Source organism: Salvelinus alpinus, chromosome 9, assembly GCF_045679555.1.
Source record: "Salvelinus alpinus chromosome 9, SLU_Salpinus.1, whole genome shotgun sequence".
In the NCBI taxonomy this organism is placed as follows: domain Eukaryota; kingdom Metazoa; phylum Chordata; class Actinopteri; order Salmoniformes; family Salmonidae; genus Salvelinus; species Salvelinus alpinus.
The window spans coordinates 57166127-57192156 of record NC_092094.1 but is presented as its reverse complement, the minus strand read 5'-3'; the positions used below and the strand labels follow the sequence as shown (position 1 = coordinate 57192156).

Below are 26030 nucleotides of genomic sequence, written 5' to 3'. Positions count from 1 at the left end.
AGGCCACTGTGTTCTTGGGGACTTTCAATGCTGCAGAAGTGTTTCGGTACCTTTCCCCAGATCTGTTCCTCGACATAATCCAGAGCGCTACAGACAATTCCTTCAACCTCATGGCTTGGTTATTGCACTGACATGCACTGTCAACTGTGGGACCTTATATCGACAGGTGTGTGCCTTTCCAAATCATATCCAATCAATTGAATTTACCACAGGTGGACTCCAATCAAGTTGTAGATGCTCAATGGAAACAGGATGCACCTGAGCTCAATTTCAAGTCTCATTGCAAAGGGTCTGAATATGTAAAGGTATTTCAGTTATTAAATTTGAATACATTTGCACAAAATTCTAAAAATGTGTTTTTGCATTGTCGTTCTGGGGTATTGTATGTAGATTGATGAGGGGAAAATATAATTTAATCAATTATGGAATAAGGCTGTAACGTAGTAAAATGTGGAAAAAAGGAATAGTTCTGAATTCTTTCCGAATGCACTGTATAGCATTTTTCAAAAAAACACTCTGAAACGAGACCATCAAGTACTAGAATAAAAAAAAAAAACATGTCTGTCATTGAACAACACCATGCTATGATTAGACACCAATCTTTTTCATAAGTTCTTACAAAAATAAAAAGCAAATTTACCAATATTTCTGGAAATGGATATATAGTCTTTTGAAATTACACTCTTCACATAGCTCTGAAGATTGTTAAAATTAGATTGATGTAACAACCTGTTAATCAGGTTAAGTCAATGTATTTAAGTTTAAGTTTTACCCTAATTTAAATGTTTACAATGCTGGTTGAAATTATATGAAATCAGTACTGGTTGATGACTTTTTTTCAAATCCAATGTATTTTCCATGTTGATTCCACGTCACAATAAGTTGACAAATTCACATTAAAACAGCGTTAATTCAACTAGTGTGTGCCCAGTGGGAAGGTAAATAGCAATGACGTCTAAGAAATGGTCAAATATGAGCGTATACAGATGCGGTCCACCACAGCTTGTATGAACAGAGAGAATGTGTTCATCACCTTCTAATAAGGTGTGTGAAAAGAATGGATCAGAATGTGTATTAGAAATGTTTTTAATCGCACAGACAAGATGCAATAGATCACCAGGTAATGATTCTCACATGTTATCAAAGTGGGCTCCCAGACAGATGAGTGTGTGTAATGGAATGATAGAGTTGGCAGTGGTGATGAGGCCCCCACCATGGGTGAGTGGGCGTGGACACATTACTGAGGTCAGCATTAACATCTGTCCCCGCTATTGGCGACCATTTAAATTACAACCTCAGTTGTCATACACAGAGTGAGAAATGAGTCTGAACGGATGTGTTTTGCTGTTTTGAACAGATGTTTTAATTGCTAATATGTATCTTTACCCAGGTGACATCCCAGGAGCACAAATACTTCCTGCAGTTTAACTTCATAAACAAAGGCAGTGTACGCACAAGCATGTGTAAAATAACTGAATTAATTTTAAATTCATGCTCTGTTGAAAAGCTTTGCTGGGTCTAATGCTTTTCAAATTGCCAATTTGCCATTATGCTTAAAAGGAGTGGATTGTGGTGCTGGGAAGTATTTCCTTATTGACAAGCCATTAATCAAGCTCTGTGCTGGATATCAGCCAGAAAACCCTCAAAGACAGATGTGCCAAGACCCAGCATTGTTGTGTATACATGTACACAGGTTTGCAGAGCATCATCACCACACCAACACATATTGACCGATTTTGAAATGAGATATGAAGCATCAGAACTTGTCTATGAGAGGAAATAACTATGTTTTAAGATTAAAAACAGGGGGGTTGCAGTGGAGTGTTGAATTAGTCCATCTGAAGCAGGGCTGGGTCAGGAATTCAGCCAATAATATCTCTGCTCATGGGACAAGTGCCAATTCATCTTTAATGTCCACAGTTAGTCAAGACCTTCTAGCTTGTCCGCCAAGAGACAAAACCCTTAGCGGGACAATGAGTAGCCCCTACTGGCCCTCCAATACCAATGCTACCTGATATTCTGAGGTGGTTTACCATCCACACACCTATAAGCCAACTCCATGCAGCCCTGCTTAGCTTTCATGGGCCAGCTAGCAGATGGGTACAGGGTGGTATTCCTGCATACAGCCATATGGTGACACTATAATCTAGTTAAATCTATTTTGATTGAGGAAGGGTAATATATTCACCCCAGACGTATCATCCATTTCACAACGTTTGACAAAAGAGATCCATCAGGTAAGAAGAATAAACTTCTCTGAAACGTAATCCATTTGGCTATCAAACATATAGGATTGATACACATGCAGGCGAAAACAATCTGCAGTTTTAAATCCGAAAAACATAGCTTTATCATAACAGATGTATTGGTATAGGTAAAATTCCATATACTTACAGGCAGTAAATGTTGGCCTGTTGATTCCAACTGGGACCTTTTCACTGTGAGGAGGGCAGAAGGCTGCTGGTGTGAGGTTGGCTCTGTCTCCCCTTAAACCACATTCCCTCGCTGCATCCCTGCTCAACAGACCATCCACCTGCAACAGAAAACAACCCATTACAAACCTCAGTACAGGCTGGTGTATTGATGGCAAGACAGAAAGTGAAATACGAGTTATCGAAAGAACACATACTCTCATACCCAGGAAAGGTGTATAAGTTGATATTACACATTTTAAGGTTGTCCATCATGAAAGATGCATACTTAATTCAACAGAATTAAATATACAGTATTTGCATCCACTGGTCCATAGTACACAAACTGGTTATTGCCAGTCTAGTCACAACTCATATCTTTGTTGGTTATCATTGTGTTATATTTCATGAATATTTGATCATATTGTTAACACAATGATACATTGGGAGACTGTCAGAATACCCTCACTGAGCCATTACAACAGAGTTGATCCTGAGACAGTTCCTCAACACTTGAAAGTCCTGGTCTTTATGGTCAAATTTTACCCTGAAAAAAACAGCAGACAACATTTGCATAGATAATCAACTATTCCCTATGAAACATCAGGCAATGTTGTTATGCCAACAGAGGTAGCAACACACGAGCGGTAATGGCTCCGTGGTTGCCAATGCTGATCAGAAGAATTTCAATACACAACCACCTTTTCAAATACAATAAAAAAAGTCCACCATGTCACACAAATCCACCGATTATCATACATTCTCATGATTAAGTCAGTTTTAGTGAAGGCACAAATTCATAATTTCAGCTCTGCCCCTATACCTCACAGTTGTACATCATACCAATAATGACAACGTTCTGTTTCATTTTCCTCTATGTAGGAGGGAGGGGATCAGATTTGGAAATGTCAGAGATATGTCGAAGTTTTGGAGACCAGAGAAACCACAGTTAATTTGTCCTTTCAGACGGAAAAGGGAAATGAAGAAATGCTCACCGAAAACCCTGATGAACCCTATTGTAATGACTTAGTCATTGATGTTTAATTAAAGTACTTCATACTGCGGAATAGAATTTTCGCACCGGGAGAGTTCACCAATGATGTCATTGGTTGATTGAGCCTGCTGTCTGATAAAACAATGAATGAGGTTGTGTTTTGAAGCAATTGTTGTGGGCTTTGTGTTTTGCCGATTGTACAATCACGCTAGCAGCGTGAAGATACGGTTGTCTCAACGATGTTCCTGTCTGCCAGGACATTGCAGGATATCTACAGTAGCAGTCAAAAGTTTGAACACCCCTACTCATTCCAGGGTTTATTTTTACGATTTTCTACATCATAGAATAATAGTGAAGACATCTAAACTATGAAATAGCACATATGGAATCATGTAGTAACCAAAACAGTGTTAACCTGTTGAGGATAGAGAGCGCTATTTTCACCTTGGGAAAAAATCGTGCCCAATTTAAACGGCCTCGTACTCTATTCTTGCTCGTACAATATGCATATTATTATTACTATTGGATAGAAAACACTCTCACGTTTCTAAAACCGTTTGAATTATATCTGTGAGTAAAATAGAACTCATTTTGCAGCAAACTTCCTGTCAGAAAGTGAAAAATCTGAAATCGAGGCTCTGTCCAGGGCCTCCCTATAAATTTGCTTGAAATCTATTAGTATACATGCACTTCATACGCCTTCCACTAGATGTCAATAGGCTGTGAGAGGTGAAATGGGGTTTCTAGGTATATCTATGGTCAAAAGAGAGAGCTTGGAATGACATGACCCCAAATTCCTTTGTTCAGGAAGGCGCAAAAAGGTCATCAGTATTGGCTTCTGAAAAGCATTCGTTATAGACGTCTAATATCTCCGGCTTTGATTTTATTTCATAAATGTGATAATATCATCGTAAAGTATGTTTTTTCAATATAGTTTTATCAGAGTATTGAATTTTTTTCGGGAGTTTTGGCGTGTTCCGTTCTCTGCGTTTGTTCACGGTGGACAGCTTCGCGCCACTTGGCTAGTTTTGCATGCTAATTCGAGAGGGAAAAAGGACATTCTAAAACCAAACAACGATTGTTCTGGACAAAGGACCCATTGTGCAAGATTCTGATGGAAGCTCAACAAAAGTAGGACCCATTTATGATGTTATTTCCTATTTCTGTCAAATGTGTTGTTGTGTTTTCCGCCTTGATTTTGGGCGCTCTCTCGCTATAACGTAAGCTGCATGTCGTACTGAAGTTATTTTTAGAATTCTAACACGGCGATTGCATTAAGAACTAGTGTATCTATCATTTCCTATACAACATGTATTTTTTAGTAAAGTTTATGAATAGTTATTTGGTCAGAATAGGTGAGTGTCAGAAATATATCCGGAGATTCCGGAAAATAGTTGCTACATTTTCACAATGTATAACCACGGATTTCAGCTCTAAATATGCAAATTTTCGAACAAACCATATATGTATTGTGTAATATGATGTTATAGGACTGTCATCTGATGAAGTTTATGAAGGTTAGTGAAATAATTAATATCTTTTGCTGGTTTTGTCGCTATCAATACTGTTGCCTTGAATCAATGCTGTTGTGTGGTAGGCTATTGTAGTAAGCTAATATAATGCTATATTGTGTTTTCGCTGTAAAACACAGTATTAGACACCATTTTAAAGATAAAATTCGCGTTAATCCAACCACAGTGTCCGATTTCAAAAAAGCTTTTCGGCGAAAGCAGAACATATTAGGTCAGCAACTAGTCACAGAAAGCCTACAGCGATATTCCAACCAAAGAGAGGAGTCACAAAAAGCTGAAATATTGATAAAATGAACCACTAACCTTTGATATTCTTCATCAGATGACACTCCCGGGACAACATGTTACACAATACATGTATGTTTTGTTCGATAAAGTTCATATTTATACCCAAAAACCTCATTTGGCTTTGCCTTCAGGGTTAAAAAGGTCAGATCTTTTCAAAACTTTATATGTGTGATTAGGCAACCTTCATGTCAAAGAAAAGCTCTCTCTCTCACACACACACACACACACAGCAAGGATGGAGAGACACAGTGCGGGGCTTAACTTCTTGTGGCTGCAGGGGCAGTATTGAGTAGCTTGGATGAAAGGTGCACAGAGGTGCCCAGAGTAAACGGCCTGCTCCTCAGTCATAGTTGCTAATATACGCATATTATTATTAGTATTGGATATAAAACACTCTGAAGTTTCTAAAACTGTTTGAATGATGTCTGTTAGTATAACAGAACTCATATGGCAGGCAAAAACCTGAGAAGAAATCCAAACAGGAAGTTGGAAATCTGAGGTTTGTAGGTTTTCAACTCTTGGCCTATCGAATACACAGTGTCTATGGGGTCATTTGCACTTCCTAAGGCTTCTACTAGATGTCAACAGTCTTTAGAAACTTGATTGATGCTTCTACTGTGAAGTGGGGCCGAATGAGAGGGGAATGAGTCAGGGCTCTGGCAGAATGCCAGGAGCTCGTGACGCTCGTTCACGTGAGAGCGAGCTCTGTTCCATTGCTTTTCTGAAGACAAAGGAATTCTCCGGTTGGAACATTATTGAAGATTTATGTTAAAAACATCCTAAAGATTGATTCTATACTTCGTTTGACATGTTTCTACGGACTGTAATATGACTTTGTCTGAACTTTTGCCTGGACCTGCCCGCGCGTCGTGAGTTTAGATTGTGTACGGAATGCGAACCAAAAGGAGTAATTTGGACATAAATGATGGACTTTATGGAACAAATCAAACATTTATTGTGGAACTGGGAGTGCATTCTGATGAAGATCATCAAAGGTAAGTGAATATTTATAATGCTATTTCTGACTTCTGTTGACATGTTTTCACTTTTTCATCATGAGCTATTGTGTGTAGATGGGTAAAATCAACCTAATCCATTTTGAATTCAGGCTGTAGCACAACAAGATGTGAAATAAGTCAAGGGTAAGAATACTTTTTGAAGGCACTGTATGTCTTGTTGAATTAAGTGTGTTCCTTTGATAAACATGACTGCATCCCTGAATGAACCACCATCTCATAATGAGCTGAAATCCTTTTTGGCAGCAGATGGTTGTGATGTCAATATTTGGAGAGTTTGACCCATAAGAACTAAAGCAAGAGCCCAACAAAAGTTTCCTGCTATAGCATTTGCAGCTGGGACTAATTGGCTAAGATGTCACATCTTCTTATTCCAGTCAACACAAAATCAGCAAAGCCAAGCTGACAAACCCACAGTTTGGAAAGGACCGTAGGAATGCCTTAGCAAATGCCCTCAATCTTAATGCAACATAGATACACGCTGCATTGCGGAGTTGGTGACTACATGGAAATCAAAAGGGGAATATTTTTGCTTTGATATTGTCGTAGGAGAAAAGGAAGCCTTTCAAATGGATCCAAAGCAAAGTATTCGCATCTGCGGTGTGATTTATGTGGTTGAGGTGCTGGCAGAAATGGGGAGATTTTGTTCTGCCCAAACAAGACATCTCACTTTTCATCTCCCTCATTACTGGCAAAATCAATTTGAATAGATATTTATGTGTTTATGTTGCAGATTGTTTGCAAGCAGCTGTGATGTGTTAATGTTGTGTTTATTGATGATAAATTATCTTGGCCAGAGTTGGATCAGGAACAAAAAGCCTGAAAAGCCCAATCATATGTGTAAAATGTGTGTTCACACAAATCTTGGACTGTGAACTGAACACACAAACATGTTAATTGAGATGCTATGAAGTTATGAATTAATTTAAACATTCAGTCGGCCGTAAAAAATTACAAACTGTAAATAATACACAATAAGGCAAGAGAGGAGCTGTGAGATGCTGTAACCAAACGAGATTAGGCTGTACTCACCAAAAACAGGCCTTTTTAGCTTTCATACATACAGTGGGGAGAACAAGTATTTGATACACTGCCGATTTTGCAGGTTTTCCTACTTACAAAGCATGTAGAGGTCTGTAATTTTTATCATAGGTACACTTCAACTGTGAGAGACGGAATCTAAAACAAAAATCCAGAAAATCACATTGTATGATTTTTAAGTAATTAATTTGCATTTTATTGCATGACATAAGTATTTGATACATCAGAAAAGCAGAACTTAATATTTGGTACAGAAACCTTTGTTTGCAATTACAGAGATCATACGTTTCCTGTAGTTCTTGACCAGGTTTGCACACACTGCAGCAGGGATTTTGGCCCACTCCTCCATACAGACCTTCTCCAGATCCTTCAGGTTTCGGGGCTGTCGCTGGGCAATACGGAATTTCAGCTCCCTCCAAAGATTTTCTATTGGATTCAGGTCTGGAGACTGGCTAGACCACTCCAGGAACTTGAGATGCTTCTTACGGAGCCACTCCTTAGTTGCCCTGGCTGTGTGTTTCGGGTCGTTGTCATGCTGGAAGACCCAGCCACGACCCATCTTCAATGCTCTTACTGAGGGAAGGAGGTTGTTGGCCAAGATCTCGCGATACATGGCCCCATCCATCCTCCCCTCAATACGGTGCAGTCGTCCTGTCCCCTTTGCAGAAAAGCAGCCCCAAAGAATGATGTTTCCACCTCCATGCTTCACGTTTGGGATGGGTTCTTGGGGTTGTACTCATCCTTCTTCTTCCTCCAAACACAGCGAGTGGAGTTTAGACCAAAAAGTTATATTTTTGTCTCATCAGACCACATGACCTTCTCCCATTCCTCCTCTGGATCATCCAGATGGTCATTGGCAAACTTCAGACGGGCCTGGACATGCGCTGGCTTGAGCAGGGGGACCTTGCGTGCGCTGCAGGATTTTAATCCATGACGGCGTAGTGTGTTACTAATGGTTTTCTTTGAGACTGTGGTCCCAGCTCTCTTCAGGTCATTGACCAGGTCCTGCCGTGTAGTTCTGGGCTGATCCCTCACCTTCCTCATGATCATTGATGCCCCACGAGGTGATATCTTGCATGGAGCCCCAGACCGAGGGTGATTGACCGTCATCTGAACTTCTTCCATTTTCTAATAATTGCGCCAACAGTTGTTGCCTTCTCACCAAGCTGCTTGCCTATTGTCCTGTAGCCCATCCCAGCCTTGTGCAGGTCTACAATTTTATCCCTGATGTCCTTACACAGCTCTCTGGTCTTGGCCATTGTGGAGAGGTTGGAGTCTGTTTGATTGAGCGTGTGGACAGGTGTCTTTTATACAGGTAACGAGTTCAAACAGGTGCAGTTAATACAGGTAATGAGTGGAGAACAGGAGGGCTTCTTAAAGAAAAACTAACAGGTCTGTGAGAGCCGGAATTCTTACTGGTTGGTAGGTGATCAAATACTTATGTCATGCAATAAAATGCAAATTAATTACTTAAAAATCATACAATGTGATTTTCTGGATTTTTGTTTTAGATTCCGTCTCTCACAGTTGAAGTGTACCTATGATAAAAATTACAGACCTCTACATGCTTTGTAAGTAGGAAAACCTGCAAAATCGGCAGTGTATCAAATACTTGTTCTCCCCACTGTATATTGTCATATCAACATCACCTCCTCCAAAACCATCCCCCATCCGCCAAAATAATTCAATCCTCTCATAGTGGCTGTTGAGACAGTGTCCATGACTGGAGTAATTAATAAACGAGTCAATGCTAAGAGTGATGAATTAGATATTGATTGAGAGATCCTTGATGTGGATTTATGAAGCATTAGAGCTGGTAATTGTCCGATGCACTCAGTCACTGTGTGTAATTACACACTAGCTTACACTTTTCCTTTTGACTGACTGACTCCTATTAGCAGCTCTCTTGATGCCGCCTCTCCAGAGCTGGCTGTTGCTTGGACTGAATTGTCTTTTTTATATATTTGATTGACTTACATGCCCCTCCATATAGCCTACAAGAATACAAAAATAGTTGCTGAAAGCCCACCCTTGAGATAAATACGATATCGTCAGTATATGAAATTATAGGTATGGCTACAAACGCCAGGAAACATTAGTAGCAAGACATTCATGTGACATACATGGCCTTTCATGTATGTAAAATGTATGATATTTTGGAGCTTTTCAATAGAATTTTAGTCATTGCTTTACTGATGAAAGCTTTAATTACTTACAGTTTCAAATAATTCTAAGGCTTGTCATAAAGTTCCAGTAATAACAGTAATCTTGGTGCCCCCCTTTCCCTTCTACTACATGAAAATATCTGTTTGAATGGTGCAGCAGCAAAGAAAGAAATTCCCAAGCATTGGGAGGCAAACGGCTGCTGGCATTTTGCAGTAACACTGGATAAGGGAATGAATTGGCCCTATTATCATCTATTGATAATGATATATTACCATGATCAAGTATCATTATCATGTTCTATTATCATTTATCAGTCTGTCTGTAATTATTCCTGCACCACCGTCACATTGACAGGACCACTGAGGATTCTCTCTCCAGTCACATGTAGAAAAGTGTCTAATCCTGGGTAGAATTGATGGGGGATTGGTGGCACATGGAGGATTATTCTGACAATGTAAGGAAAAGATGAGTAAACGACTGGGATGGAGTGGGGTGGGTTGGGTGGACAGTTCTTCAGACACCCACCCTCAGGAGAGGTGTCAGTGTAGAGAAGTGGAGGAGAGGCAATGGCATATCTGGTCATTGTGAAAAGTGACAGCACCAAGGAACTGCAAAGGAGAGGAATTGTGGTGAGGGAGGGGGGATAATGGGAGGGCGATATATGCCCAAAGTCCTCGCAAGGGGAAGAAATAAACAAAATGGAAAGCCAAATTCGATTGATGATAGGGGTCCAGTGCAAAGACACTAGAAGCATGCCTAGGAACAGAAAGCAATTTCAAGGGCAAGAAGAGACGATAAGAAACAAACTATAACTGTATGCATAAGTGAATTACAGAATAAACAGAAACGACCCCCAAAACGTTTTTCTTCTTGGTCGCTCGTGTTCGCGTGCATGTTACAAATTGTTTCCCTTAGCATGAGTCTTTGCCACCAATAGCTGAGGAATTTCTCTCCAGCGCCTGTTGCAAGATTAGGCTATCTCCTTGTGCACATGGAAGACTGACTCCTTAGGGCCAGTGGCATCCTTGTTGCCCCTCTCTCGATCCCAAGGCCAAAAACATTGATATTTTCAACAGGATTAGCTACCCCACAAGCCACCTGATAGGCGACAGAATTAGCCACAACGCTCCTGGCACCCCACCGAACATATCATCTCCTCAATGACTAACAGGGAACATTGTAAGTCGACCTTATGCCAGTCCTTGTCAGTGGCATGTGGCATGTTTATTTCACTTTTAGACACAGTAGCCAACTCTATTATCCTGGACCCACCCACCATTTGTCAATTTAACAATCAAGAATGACTTCAAAAAACGACCCTGGGATACTCACAGGTGCTATATCTGATCTATGATAACCATAAAATTGATTATGGTGTAAATGTCAGTCAAATCAGATGGCAAGCCTTACTGGATTTCTATCTGAAATCCATTACTGACCCTTACAGCATCCAATAAGTCATGTCCCAAAGTTGGTAGCCCAACATAATGATTTATTCAATATGCATGCTAAAGTTTGACCAATATATTCTAAAAACGCTTAATCACTCCAGTTTATGTCTCTGCTATATGTTTGCTCTGAAAACATTATTACTGTGTTGGATAACGATTTCAAATTCCGTTGCTATAGCAGTTCTCTCTTATCTTTTACCTCATGCCTGTCACGTTCTAACCTTAGTTCCTTTTTATGTCTTTATTTTAGTTTGGTCAGGGCGTGAGTTGGGGTGGGGATTCTATGTTGTTTTTCTATGTTTTGTTCTATACGTTATATTTCTATGCGTTTGGCCTAGTATGGTTCTCAATCAGAGGCAGGTGTCGATCGTTGTCTCTGATTGAGAACCATACTTAGGTTGCCTGTTTTCCCACTATGGTTTGTGGGTAGTTGTTTTCCGTTTTAGTGTTTTCACCATTCGGGACTGTTTCGGTTTTCATTTTGATTCTCTTGTTCTTTTTGTATTTTGTTTTCATTCTCATTAAAAGTTATTATGGATACGTACCACGCTGCACATTGGTCCGACATTTCCTACTCCTCCTCAGACGAAGAGGACGAAAGCCGTTACAATGCCGCCATATTACACCACTACTTTCCCTAAATCTAACCCTAGTAATCCTTCGCCAAGATTTCTTCAAACCAAGAATTTGAAGCAATAACTGAAACATTGACAGCAGTTTTTATACAGGAATACTCTCAAATAAGTACAGCATGATTTTCAGGCTTTTAGTTTTAACCACTAATTTTCTGCCATTCATATTGATGTATTTAGGTATGCTGGAATCAGTCAGCTGTGAACTTTGTCCATTAGGTCAAATCACTCATGTAAAATGACTGGGGGGGTATTTCATTATCGTATGTGAGATAACGCAATGACTTCGTATGCACTGGTTGTTAATTTAATGTGTAGCGTTACAATTGACATCATCTGTCAGAAGACAGTGGTGAATATTGCGGCCATGTCACCTGTGGGAAGACAGTGAGGGATAACTCCCATGTAGGCACTCTCACACTTTTGCTAAATACAACTTTAATAGAAGATTACATTTATTTTGCTAAAAAGTAGTAAGTAACCCTTCCGAGTAAGCCTTGGACAAGTAAGCCTTGTCCGAGCCAGAACGATAGTAAGTGCTTCATCTCAGTGAATGTATGCTTTTATTTATCCTTTAAGGCTACAGTCATGTAGCTATCTGTCCTTACCTTTTATCTAGGGACTGTTAACTTCCTGAGAAACCAGGTATGTGCACTCTGCATCAAATCAGTACAATGATCAATGTTGATGCACTGAATGTTCTTAAACTGGTCCTCCAGGTATACTGTATACGAGAGTCTTCTGCGCTAACTACCTTAGGGCTCATGTTGTATTGATGCCATTCTACTCCCGGACAATAACACTTGTTTCTTTGATGGCCTTCCCCTTGACATCCCCATTAATTAATAAATAGCATGGAGGAGTGGCTGCTGCTGACAAACACCATCCCAGCCCTACACCACAGCTCAGTCAACCCCAGTGAGCTCCTCAATGCAACTCTCAATCCCGGATGTCCTCTGTTGACATGCAAAGCAATTAAGTGGTCCCCCAAACCTCCAATTTCTGTGGTTTAAGAGACTTATTTACCACACTCTTCCTCAAAGAAGACAGTTCAAAACGAACTCTAATGACTTCATTTGAGGCTACAAAACAATCTTGGTAATTAAGGGGGCCTCATCAGGCCTGGGAGACAGACAGGCCTAAATATGTGGCTTAGCGGCGACGCTCAAAGCCCTGCCACTGAATTAGTTACATTTCTAATCAGAGAAGAGCAGTTTTAATGGAACTAGAGGAAGACGGCTGGGGACCCAGGCAGATCCACTTTAATTAAAGGAGCAACAATTAATCAATTACTCATTTGTTAGGTGCAAAGGCAATTAATCAGAATTTGCCATATGTATTCTAAATTGTTGTGTGTTATTTGTTTGAAATATACACTTTCTGTTTTGGGGGCCTTTTCAAGCTGTCACAGCTACTGCACAGAGCTCATTTGAAACCACATAAATAAGCAAATAAATAAGTAAACAACTTTTTCGTATTTGAAATAGAGGATGGTTAATCACAAGTCAAAGCGCATGCTCTTCTGGCAGACTTGCCTTTTTACTGTACTGTACAATTTGCATGGGTAGTGATCCACAGAACAGTTTACATTATTCCATGCCAATTTCCAGATCATCCATCATGCATTTGCTTCACACTGTCATATTAATCTTCAACCTGTAATTATAATACCGTTAAGATGCTACGTATCCCGGAAAATAGGGCCTAAATGATTCCATGAATCATTCCCAATCGAAGTTCGAGAAATAGCACCAGGTTGTAGTCGGTGAGAGAAGTGTCAGACATAGACAAAGCCTGCATGACTTACAGGCTGAAACTGGCAAAAAGTATCAAGGATCCTTTCCAAGGGTATATTCGTTTTACACAGCGTAAATGTGCTGAGTGAACCCACAGAGATGATATATAAATGCTTAAACTATAAAACTGCAACTATGTTGACATGCAAAATTATTAGGACCATCAACAGGGGTCTCCCAAATGTGACTTGCAAATTCAATCAGCCAGTGTTCAGTCAACCTGAACATCTCCATGATTTATTAATTCAACTAGGCCCCAACGCTAAAGCAGATAACATTTTCTCAAATGTTACAAGAAGCTTTTAAAGTTTATCAGATAATTTGGTCTGCCTCCAAGAAGTGGCTTTTGCATTGACTGTATCTAATTCCATGGAATCCTCCAATTTAAACAACGTAATGTCAAATTGAGATTGTTGATGAATGTATAATGAATGTAAAAGTTAATGACTCAGTGTTTCAGAAAACTTTATAATGACATGCTGTTGCTGACATAATACACATAAGAGTATGTGGGCCAGAAGCGAAAACCACTTTATTTTAGCAATATCTAAATATATATCTGTCTCTTATTTAAAAAGGGATAATTTAGCCCTCACTTAGGGTAATTGCAGTTTGTCTGGTGTATTTCCTTAATATCTACTAAATAAATCCAATGAATGGATTTTAGAGTAAGGATATGGAAGCGTCAGCCTAAAATGACTATCAACATTTTGGGACAGTTTCCCAGACACAGATTTGAGATTCTCCATTAAGCTAGCTTTTTAGTGCATGACAAGACTTAATCTGATTCTGAGAAACTGCCCCTATATGACCAAAGTTGACCGCAGGACTAAAGTGCATTACAAATATATTCACAAGAACTCAACAATGGCTGAACAAACAGTGTTGTGTAGGATTTCATATTTCATAAATACGTCTCATGTATGAATGAGTCAAGGAGATACTGGGTTACATTTATTGTTTTCTAATGGTAAACAACATATTAACTTAAAAAGTTGGACGTCTGTTTGCAATATTACAGCAACAAGGACTCCAACAACAAACTTTTTTCTCCCTTGAACATCATCGCATGCACGATGGTACAGCAAAGTATGTATTATAAAAATGTTTTACCATGATGCTGAATGCACCTCTGCTCCATTTCATAAACAGAACAATAACAAATGCACCTGGTGGCGCTGTTTCACCTTATGTGGATCTCATCTTTAAACTGAAAATTATCACAATTCAGCAGGAATTATTTACTATCTGCCTATTTTCCCTGCCACTTTGCAGAAGTCCTCACAAGGATAGTAAAAAAAGGAACATTTGGACAAGTGGGGACAATTCACCAGTACGCACAAGGAAAAAGGCTGTTTTAGGCTAAAGGGTTAGGTTTAGGGTTACAATTAGGGTTAGGATTAGAATTAGAATTAGGGTTAGGGGTTAAGGTTAAGTTTAGGGTTAGGGAACATAGGATTTTGAATGGGAATCAATTGTTTGGTTTGATCCACAAGGATAGTGCGTGTGTGAGAATGCCTCTGAGTTCGTGTTTCATGACTCATGCTAACTGTCAAAGCCTGCAAAATGTGCATCCATTTCCATGCATCTGCTTGACGCAGGTTGACTGCCTTGCTTGCTCTCCTTCTCAGAACGCCTGTTAATCATGCTCAATGCTGCACTGCTCAATGGGAAAACAGAGGTAGGGCAGAAGGCCCAATTGCACCTTGCTATTGTGACTTTATGGAGAGGCCAAACCACTGGATCCACAGAGGTCTTCACCTTGACTCCTACCCATTTAAGGCCAAAACAGGCCAGTTTCTGCTGACTGGGTCTTATAACGGCTAACCCTCCATCACTGACACAATCTTCCTCCCTGCACCTATTATTTTTCTCCACCAATGAAAACCAAGTCATTTATGGAAGGAGAAAGAACACTGGTCTGTCTCTGTAAACAAAAAATAACATGGCAGTGCCATTTCGGGCCACCCCAATGACTCAAGGTCCCGTAATACATTCATTTTCATTTTCCCACACTGACTAGTATGAAAGTATTTATGCTAGCTGGCATTGGCCAAGGCCATATTCACTGTAAGGTGCTAGAGGCATAATAGTTAGTCAAAATTATATCCCAGGGATGTTAAATGCACAAATGGAATGAAAATCAGTCCAAGAATAATAGGAAAACAGACAAGTTCTTCTAGAGCGCCAGATGGTGTGAAATGACAAGATTTACTGCATGACTAAGAAAAAAAATTTGCTGGCAAAAGGAATGAAGCTTATTTCTTAAGCATAAACAAAATAAAGTGCAATGGAATGACATTTTTAAGTCCTGAGATTAATGGGGAATGCAAATTGTGATACAGCAAGACTTACTGTGCCTGGCTTGATCTCAGAAATAGAGATGAGTCTGAATAATTTTTATGGTGAGGCACATACTTCTGTACAGACTTTCGGTGCTTTCTCCAAACATTTCACAATGGCTAGCAGAATCTGCCTATTAATAGCTGTCACAATTTATCCAACTTACAAAATATGTCTGGTGATGAATACATGTTATCTTGTTCATGCATACGATACAGATGTTTGCTGACATAACAACATTGCACATGATCAGCAGGAAGTCTTTGATCATAAATCATACTTACTTCCCAGCCTTAAGGACAAACTGTTTGGTCTTGTTCTCTAAACTGTTCTGTTCAGTCTTGATATTGTATCCCATGCCACCTCACATTACCAGATGCCCAATTTTCTGAACACTTACTATGGATAAAACAGTCGCAACCTTAACAAAATCACGGACAATGTGCACAGTTTCCGTCATCCCTGTACCTATATGAGAACAACCGTGGAGAATACGCTGTAGTCTCAATGGCCTCATCTGTGATTTGCAACTGACGAACTACCAGGAGGATCCTCGGCTTCTCACGTATGGATCAACTGACAGAGAGAAAGGCCCTGATCCATTTCTCTCCCAGAGAGATAAGCAGTGTCCATCAGCTTGACTGACATACTCTATCTAAGAGGGCAGGTATAATTTAGCAGTCATTGTAGTGGGCTGGACTAGATAAAATTTCTCATCCGTCGGACAGATTTCAAATGTAAACTATACACATGGGAGGGAAAAGCTGTGCTGATATTCTCATCAGATATCTACAGCATAGAGCAAAATGCCATATTCTTGCATTGTGTTCTAACTAACCCTCTTTTCTCCCCAGGCTTTCAAGCTACATAAGGCGAAGCCTGTAAATCGAGGCTAGTATAACACCAAACTAAATCCCATGAGCAGTCTCTATTTGTATGAGTAAGGTATAAGGAAGCTAAATACGACAGTACTCCACTGCTCTTGAGCGCCCCTCAATCAGTATTCCACACTTGGCTTCCTCATCTTCACTCAGACAAAGGAAAATTTCACCCTGGCGGAATCTGGATTTAATTTGAGCATCTAACTGCCCACGAATAGGGCGGGTCTGGGCTTAACTAGCCATCTTAACCAGCAACCTAAAGCTAGGTTTACCAGCAAATGTTAGAACATGACTGGAGTTGGCTAGTTAGCCTGGTTCCTGCAAGCTTGCTATGCGCCACACCTGACGTTTGTAACTTATTAGTAAATGTGTAACATTAGCTCTCAAAAACTCTAGGCAGCTTTCTGCCTTTTTTCCTACAGTTTTCAGTGGTAAGCTTCGCCCATGACTGGCTCATGTGAACTACAATCCCGAGGCTGTGTTTTAATGTTTAGAAATGCCAATAATTATCACTTGCAATACAGCTTTCAACTCATATGGCCCTTATCTTTCATCAGCAAGAAATAATCCTTCAAATATAAAAGATGCACTTACTGTTGAATTTTTGCACTGTTCCATACAGCTATGGGTGCAACGAAACTACACTTCCATTAACCTTCCAGTGTTATGCTGTAACAATGATATAGTACTGTGAGGGAACACTAAACCTAACCTGTGAAGGTGTGTATCAATTTAACCCTCCGTTTTTTTATTAAGTATTTTTCATTGATATGAAAGATAAGGTCGGGCCTCCCGAGTGGCACCGCATCGCAGTACTTGAGGCATCACTACAGACCCGGGTTCGATCCCAGGCTGTGTCACAGCCAGCCGTGACTGGGAGACCCATGAGACAGTGCACAATTGGCCCAAAGTAGTCCGGGTTAGGGAGGGTTTGGCCGGCCAGGATTTTTTTGTCCCATCAGTTTCTAGCGACTCCTTGTGGCGGGCAGGGCACCTGCAAGCTGACCTCGGTCGCCAGCTGGACAGGGTTTCCTCCGCCACGTTGGTGTGGATGGCTTTCGGGTTAAGCGAGCAGTGTGTCAAGAAGCAGTGCGGCTTGGCAGGATCGTGTTTCGGAGGACGCATGGCTCTCGACCTTCGCCTCTAACTTAGGGGAGTCCTTAGGGGAGTGGCAGCGATTGAATATCACGAAAATTGGGGAGAAAATAAACACTATAATAAAAAAAGACAAGGTCCTTATGCTTCCAAAAACGTATCGCAACCGGTGCGAGTTTATGTTCAGACCGAGCGTCGAGTGACAACCCCCCCCGGTACAAAAGACGCCTTCGTCCAATGACTCTTATGTGTAATGTAATGAAATGGAGGGTCATGATCAAGGCCTAGCGTAACATCAACCAAAGTAAACCTAAATCATTTTACTAGCTAGCTATGGAGTATAATTAACGAAGGTTGACATATTGGTTGTGATTATGACAGTATAAGCATTTAAATATCACAAAATTGTAAATTTAACCTTTACTTAAAACCCATCCCGGATCCGGGAGCATCCTCATCAGTAAAAGCTGACTAGCATAGCCTAGCATAGCGCCACAAGTAAATAATAGCATATAAATATCATGAAATCACAAGTCCAATACAGCAAATGAAAGATAAACATCTTGTGAATCCAGCCATCATTTCCGATTTTTAAAATGTTTTACAGCGAAAACACAATATGTATTTCTATTAGCTAACCACAATAGCCAAAGACTCAACTGCATATTTTCACCATGTTTCTACCGCATAGGTAGCTATCACAAAACCGACCAAATATAGATATAATTAGTCACTAACCAAGAAACAACTTTATCAGATGACAGTCTTATAACATGTTATACAATAAATATATGTTTTGTTCGAAAATGTGCATATTTGAGGTATAAATCATAGTTTTACATTGCAGCTACCATCAAAAATATCACCAAAGCAGCCAGAATAATTACAGAGAGCAACGTGAAATACATAAATACTCATCATAAAACATTTATGAAAAATACATGGTGTACAGCAAATGAAAGATCAACATCTTGTGAATCCAGACAATATTTCCGATTTCTTAAGTGTTTTACAGCGAAAACACAATATAGCATTATATTAGCTTACCACAATAGCCAGAAACACAAGCCATTTACCAGCAGCAAAAGTTAGCGATCGTAACAAACCAGCAAAAGATATATAATTTTTGACTAACCTTGATAAGCTTCATCAGATGACAGTCCTATAACATCAGGTTATACATACACTTATGTTTTGTTCGAAAATGTGCATTTTTAGAGCTGAAATCAGTGGTTATACATTGTGCTAACGTAGCATATTTTCCCCACAACGTCCGGATATTTTTCTGACACTCACATATTCTGACCAAATAACTATTCATAAACATTACTAAAAAATACATGTTGTATAGGAAATGATAGATACACTAGTTCTTAATGCAATCGCCGTGTTAGAATTCTAAAAATAACTTCATTACGACATGCAGTTTACGTTATGGCGAGAGCGTGCCCAAAATCTGGGCGCAAACTACTAGTTCACATGTTCGACAGATATATGAAATAGCATCATGCATCAGAAAATGGGTCCTACTTTTGATGATCTTCCATCAGAATGTTGTACAAGGGGTCCTTTGTCCAGAACAATCGTTGTTTGGATTTAGAATGTCCTCTTCTCCAGTCAATTTGCACGGAAAGCTAGCAAAGTGGTGCGAAGCTCTCCTTCCTGAACATACGCAGACAAAGCACCACGCCTAACGTCCCGAAAAAAATGTAAATAATCTAATAAAACTATATTGAAAAAACATACTTTACGATGATATTGTCACATGTATCAAATAAAATCAAAGCCGGAGATATTAGTCATCTATAACGACAGCTTTACAGAAGGCAATACCAGGTCACTTCTCGCGCGCTCCAGAAAACAGGAAATTGGGGTCACGTCATGCCAAGAGCTTTTATTCGACCTCAGATGATGTTATACACTCCATTTCTTCTCTCACTGCCTGTTGACATCTAGTGGAAGGCGTATGAAGTGCATGTATACTAATAAATATCAAGCACATTTATAGGAAGGCCCTAGAACAGAGCATCGATTTCAGATTTTCCACTTCCAGAAAGGAAGTTTGCTGAAAAATGAGTTCTGTTTTACTCACAGATATAATTCAAACGGTTTTAGAAACTAGAGAGTGTTTTCTATCCAATAGTAATAATACTATGCATATTGTACGATCTAGAACAGAGTACGAGGCAGTTTAATTTGGGTACGATTTTTTCCAAAGTGAAAACAACGCCCCCCTATTGACAAGAGTAAGATACATTTAAGATTCCAAACAGATGTAAATAAAAATGATTCTATCCAGCAAGCTAGCTATTTAGCTAAATTTGCTAACAGTGAGGAGAAGAAATAATGCTAACATTTACTGCTGTAAATCTCTGACAAATATGCATGATAGACATGCATGATAGACATGGCTGTAGTTAGGTACTGTCTGCCTACCTAGGTACATTTGTACTGACTGGTCACTGTGCAAAAGTTGAGGGATAGATATTGTTCTAAATAATCTCTCTGCCTGTGCACATGTGTATAGGTTCAACTAGCCTACCCTAATGTTGATGTTATAATGGCACGATTCCACTGTGGTTCAAACTGTACAATAAAGTATAATTTATTCTATTTTTTGTCTTATATACAATACTGTGTCGTGTAGTGCCTGGGATTCTTCATGGAGTGGATTCTAGATGTAGAGGACATAAGTCCTTTGTCTGGGTGTGTAATTGGAGCAGAACTGTATCCCGTGAACTGTATCCCTCTAGATGGATTTGACATTATGCTGGATTTCAAGCAGTAGATGACTCAAGAGGAGCTGAATGGCAGTTTGATCATAACATTACCCCTCCCATACATTTCTGATCAACAGATGTCTTCACTTTACACCTCAGACACACACACACACACACACAACAGAGCAGCTAAATCACACTGCTGTGCAGGTATTCCCTGAACTTAACTACACTGATCATACTGTATGTGTCTTTTTGAATATCAATTTCAACATGACCACCTCTCCCATAAACTGCTGATCACCCGTTCTCTTCACTTTACTGCACATGAAACACACTCAGACACTCTGAACTGTACATACTGTATTTTTGTCTGTGTTACTTTTACTGTATAACATTAAAATCTAATCTAATTGGTCGCATACACATATTTAGCAGATGTTATTGCGGATGTAGCGAAATGCTTGTGCTCCTAGCTCCAACAGTGAAGTAATATCTAATAATACATGCACATCTAAAAAGTAAAAGAATGTAATTAAGAAAAATATACACAGTAACACAAAAGTTTGGACACATCTACTCATTCAAGGGTTTTTCTTTATTGTTACTATTTTCTACATTGTAGAATAATAGTGAAGACATCAGAACTATGAAATATCACATATGGAATCATGTAGTAACCAAAAAAGTTTTAAACAAATCAAAATATATTGTATATTTTAGATTCTTCAAAGTAGCCACTATTTGCCTTGATGACAGCTTTGCACACTCTTGGCATTCTCTTAACCAGCTTCATGAGGTAGTCACCTGGAATTAATTTCAATAAACAGGTGTGCCTGTTAAAAGTTAATTTGTGAAATGTCTTTCCTTCTTAATGTGTTTGAGCCAATCAGTCATGTTGTGACAAGGTAGGGGTGGAATACAGAATATAGTCCTATTTAGTAAAAGACCAAGTCCATATTATGGCAAGAACACCTCAAATAAGCAAAGAGAAATGACAGAATATTAAAAATAAAGAAAAACCCTGCAATGAGTAGGTGTGTCCAAACTTTTGACTGGTACTGTATATTTATACTTCGGACTCTGACATTGCTGGCCCTAATATTTCTATATTTAAAATAAATATTAGGATGAGCAATGTCGGGATCCGGAGTATAAAGTGTCCACCCTGAATTGTTGCAACCCTATGCAAATATGAACAAAAAAGGGTTTAAAAAAATGTCATTGTTGTTTATCAGCTTGATTTTACACTCAAAATATAATGTGAATCTAACCTTTAACCTTTTCTCAATACAGGGGGTGCTGTTTCCACTTTGGAAAATATCATCTCCAAATTAAACTGTCCTACAATGCTGGCATATGCCTTGTTACAATAGTCTAAGTATATAACATGATATACCCAACCATAATAATCATCATGAAATGGCGTTAGAAGTGCCATAATTGTAAGCCAACATAATTCATTATTTTTATATTAACCTGTTTAACTGCATTGATATGGTTTAATTTATCAAATCAAATCAAATTGTGTTGGTGACACACATATTTAGCAGATGTTATTGCGGGTGTAGGGAAATGCTTGTGTTCCTAGCTCCAACAGTGCAGTAGTATCTAACAATTCACAACAATACACACAAACATAAAAGTAAAAGAATGGAATTAAGAAATATATAAATATTAGGATGAGCAATGTCGGAATGGCATCGACTAAAATACAGTACATACATATCAAATGAGTAAAGCAGTATGTAAACATTATTAAAATGACCCGTGATTCCATTTCTATGTACATAGGGCAGCAGCCTCTAAAGTGCAGGGTTGAGTAACCGGGTGAGATAGAAGCTGTTTTTCAGTCTCTCGGTCCCACCTTTGATGCACCTGTACTGACCTCACCTATGGATGACAGCGTGATAAACAGGCCGTGTTTCAAGTGGTTGATGTCCTTGATGATCATAATCCAGACTCGTTAAGGCTGCAAATACCACACAGTTGCACCTGGGATTTTTTTTGCAGGTATTCTGTTTTCCCACATTTATTGATTAATTAATTTCCCATCGTGAAAATGTATCCCCATTCCCCAATTAAATACCTTCATCAATACCACAAAAATAGACAAATACACCTTTTTACTCCAATCTGGCAACCCTCATGAAATCCGACCAGTATCCCAAAGCATTACGCGAAAACAAGCATAGAAAACAACATTGGCAACCTTTTCTCAATACAGGGGGTGCTGTTTCCACTTTGGAAAATATCGTCTCCAAATTAAACTGCCTCATACTCAATTCTTGCTCGTACAATATGCATATTATTATTACTATTGGATAGAAAACAATCTCTAGTTTCTAAAACCGTTTGAATTATGTCTGTGGGTGAACCAGAACTCTTTCTATAGCGAAAATTATGACAGGACATGCGAAGCTCTGAAAAATAGTCTCTGATCTCGGATCAGTTTTAAGCTCTGTGTATGCCCTATGGATCGAAATGAACTGCACCCGCCTTCCCCTGGATGTCAGTAACCAATGAGAAGTGGAATGGCGTCTCTACGTGTTTCTCAGAGTTTATAAAAGGCAATGGAGTGAGATGTCCCTTCTTTTCGACGCTCGCCAGGACGCAAGGGAGTACATCAGAATGGCATGCTCAAAAGCTCTCGTTATTGACCAAAGATCTATCCGTCTGTGATTTAATTCGATATAGGTGTTAGAAACATCATAACGAAGTTATTTGAAACCGATTTATATCAGTTTATGCGAGTATATTGCTATTTTTCTGAATTTCCTTAGTATTGCGTTTGAGGATTTGGACATGTGTGTGCCGTGTAGCTATCGTTAGCTGCTAGTTCCGAAGTTGAAGAGGTCGTTTTACAACAAAGCAACGATTCTTTTGGACAAAGGACACATTGCCCAAGATACTGATGGAAGCTCGTCCAAAAGTAAGAGTTATTTATGATTTTATTCCGTATTTATGTGGAAAAATGTAAACGCAGTTGTCGGCCATTTTTTGCGGCACTAGTCTGGCTGTAACTCACAATGTATGTCTTGTAACGTTAATTTTAAAAATCTAAATCAGCGGTTGCATTAATAACTAACTAACGTGGTTAGCTAATAGATTTACATATTGTGTCTTCCCTGTAAAACATTTTAAAAATCAGAAATGATGGCTGGATTCACAAGATCTGTATCTTTCATCTGGTGTCTTGGACTTGTGATTTAATGATATTTAGATGCTAGTATTTACTTGTGACGCTATGCTAGGCTATGCTAGTCAGCTTTTTTACTGTGGGGGGTGCTCCCGGATCCGGGATGGGTACCAAGTAAAAGTTAACCATTTGTGTCACGATTATTGGCACCTCTACAAATTTTTATGAACAAAATCAAATTGATGTATATTCCGATTAAGATTTTACTTTTGAAAGTACATCTGAGTCTTTTCGGAACACTTAAACAGTCATCCATGACTTCCTGTTTAACTGAGGTATAAATATGAGGTGACACACAGGCTAAACTCCCTTAGTCATCCATCAACATGGGAAAGGCCATAGAATACACAAATGAAATGAGACAAAATGTTGTTGCCCTTCACAAATCAGACAATGGCTATAAAAAGATAGCTACACGCCTGAAAATACCCATCTCCACTATTAGGGCAACAATTAAGAAATGTAAAACAACTGGAGCTGTGATGAACCTGCCTGGAAGAGGACACAAGTTTATTTTGCCCCCACGCACAGTGGGAAGGATGGTTCAAGTGGCAAAAAAATCTACAAGGATCACAGTTGGAGAATTGCAGAAGATGGTTACATCTTGGGGTCACCAAGTCTCCAAAACTAGAAGGGTTGCCAGAAGAAAGCCCCTGCTGTCATGAAACCACAAACGTAAGCACCTGGAGTTTGCTTAAAATGTCATTGGAACTTTGATTGCAACCAGGTTCTATGGTCTGATCACAATAAAATATAGCTTTTTGGCAACAAAAACCCAAAGTGGTAGGAGATTTTAGGCCAAAACCTGTCTGCCTCTGCCAGGTGGTTAACACTGGGTCATCGTTGGATCTTCCAACAGGACATCGATCCAAAGCATACCTCCAAATCCACACGAAAATGGTTCACTGACCATAGAATCAAGCTTTTGCAATGGCCATCCCAGTCCCCTGACTCACCCCATTGAAAACCTGTGGGGTGAGCTGAAAAGGATAGTCCACATGCGAGGAACAAGGACTCTGAAGGATCTGGAGAGTTTCTGTATAAAGGAATGGTCTCAAATCCCTTCCTATGTGTTCTCCCACCTCATCAAACATTATTGGCAAAGGGGTGAGTACACAAAGTACTAGATGCAGGGGTGCCAATAATTGTGAAATATTGACTTCTTGATGACAATATATATATTTTTTTACAATTTGAACTAAATTAAAGCTTAGATTCATATGATATTTTGAGAGTAAGATCAAGCTAATAGACACAATGTATTTTTTTCACAGCCTTTTTTCACAGCCATATTTACCTAGGGTGCCGATAATTCAGGAGGGCACTGCATATATGATGGGATGTATATACATTATGGACAGTGTATGGATAGAATATGTAGGATATCTGAAGAATACATACAATAGAATAGGATATGTAGAGCAATAGTTCAATAGGATAGGCCTTGACTACAATACAGTATACATTGCATTCAAAAAGTATTCAGACACCTTGACTTTTAAAATGTATTAAATTGTTATTTTTTCTCATCAATATACACACAATACCCCATAATGACAAAGCAAAACAAAGTTTTAGATATTTATGCCAAAAAAATGAAACCTTAAATATCACATTTACATAACTATTCAGACCCTTTACTCAGTAATTTGTTGATGCACCTTTGGCAGCGATTACAGCCTTGAGTTTTATTGAGTATGATGCTACAAGTATGGCACACCTGTATTCGGGGAGTTATTCCCATTTTTCTCCTGCAGATCCTGTCAAACTCTGTTAGGTTGGATGGGGAACGTTGCTGAACAGCTATTTTCAGGTCTCTCCAGAGATGTTTGATCGGGTTCAAGTCCAGGCTCTGACTGGGACACTCAAAGACATTCAGAGACTCATAGTGAAGCCACTCCTGCTTTGTCTTGGCTGTGTGCTTAGGGTTGTTGTCCTGTTGGAAGGTGAACCTTCGTCCAGAGCGCTCTGGAGCAGGTTTTCATCAAGGATTTCTCTGTACTTTGCTCTGTTCATCTTTCGCTTGATCCTGACTAGTCTCCCAGTCCCTGCCGGGGGGAAAATATCCCCACACCATGATGCTGTCACCACCATGCTTCACCGTAGGGATTGTGGCAGGTTTCCTCCACACGTGACACTTGGAATTCAAGCCAAAGAGTTCAATCTTGTTTTCATCAGACCAGGTGATACAGCCGATAGGATGCTCTCAATGGTGCATCTGTAAAAGTTTGTGAGGGTCTTAGGGATCAAGCTGAATTTCTTCAGCCTCCTGAGTTTGAAGAGGCGCTTGTCTTCACCAAGCTTTTCACCTTCACGACTGTGGCCCCATCAATGTGGATGAGGGCGTGCTACCTCTGCTGTCTCCTGAAGTCCACGATCAGCTCAATATTTTTGTTGACGTTGAGAGAGAGGTTATTTTCCTGGTACCACTCTGCCAGGGTCCTCACCTCCTCCCTGTAGGCTGT

At 39.5% G+C, this 26030-nt stretch overlaps 1 protein-coding gene across 1 annotated transcript in view; it reads right to left on the bottom strand.

Moving 5' to 3' along the window:
- The window catches only part of lingo1a (leucine rich repeat and Ig domain containing 1a), a 255057-nt gene that overhangs the window by 124519 nt on the left and 104508 nt on the right, over positions 1–26030 (bottom strand). Inside the window, exon 2 of the mRNA XM_071326805.1 lies at positions 2395–2533. The gene's annotated coding sequence lies outside the window, so the exon portion shown is untranslated. The remainder of the gene's footprint in view (positions 1–2394; positions 2534–26030) is intronic.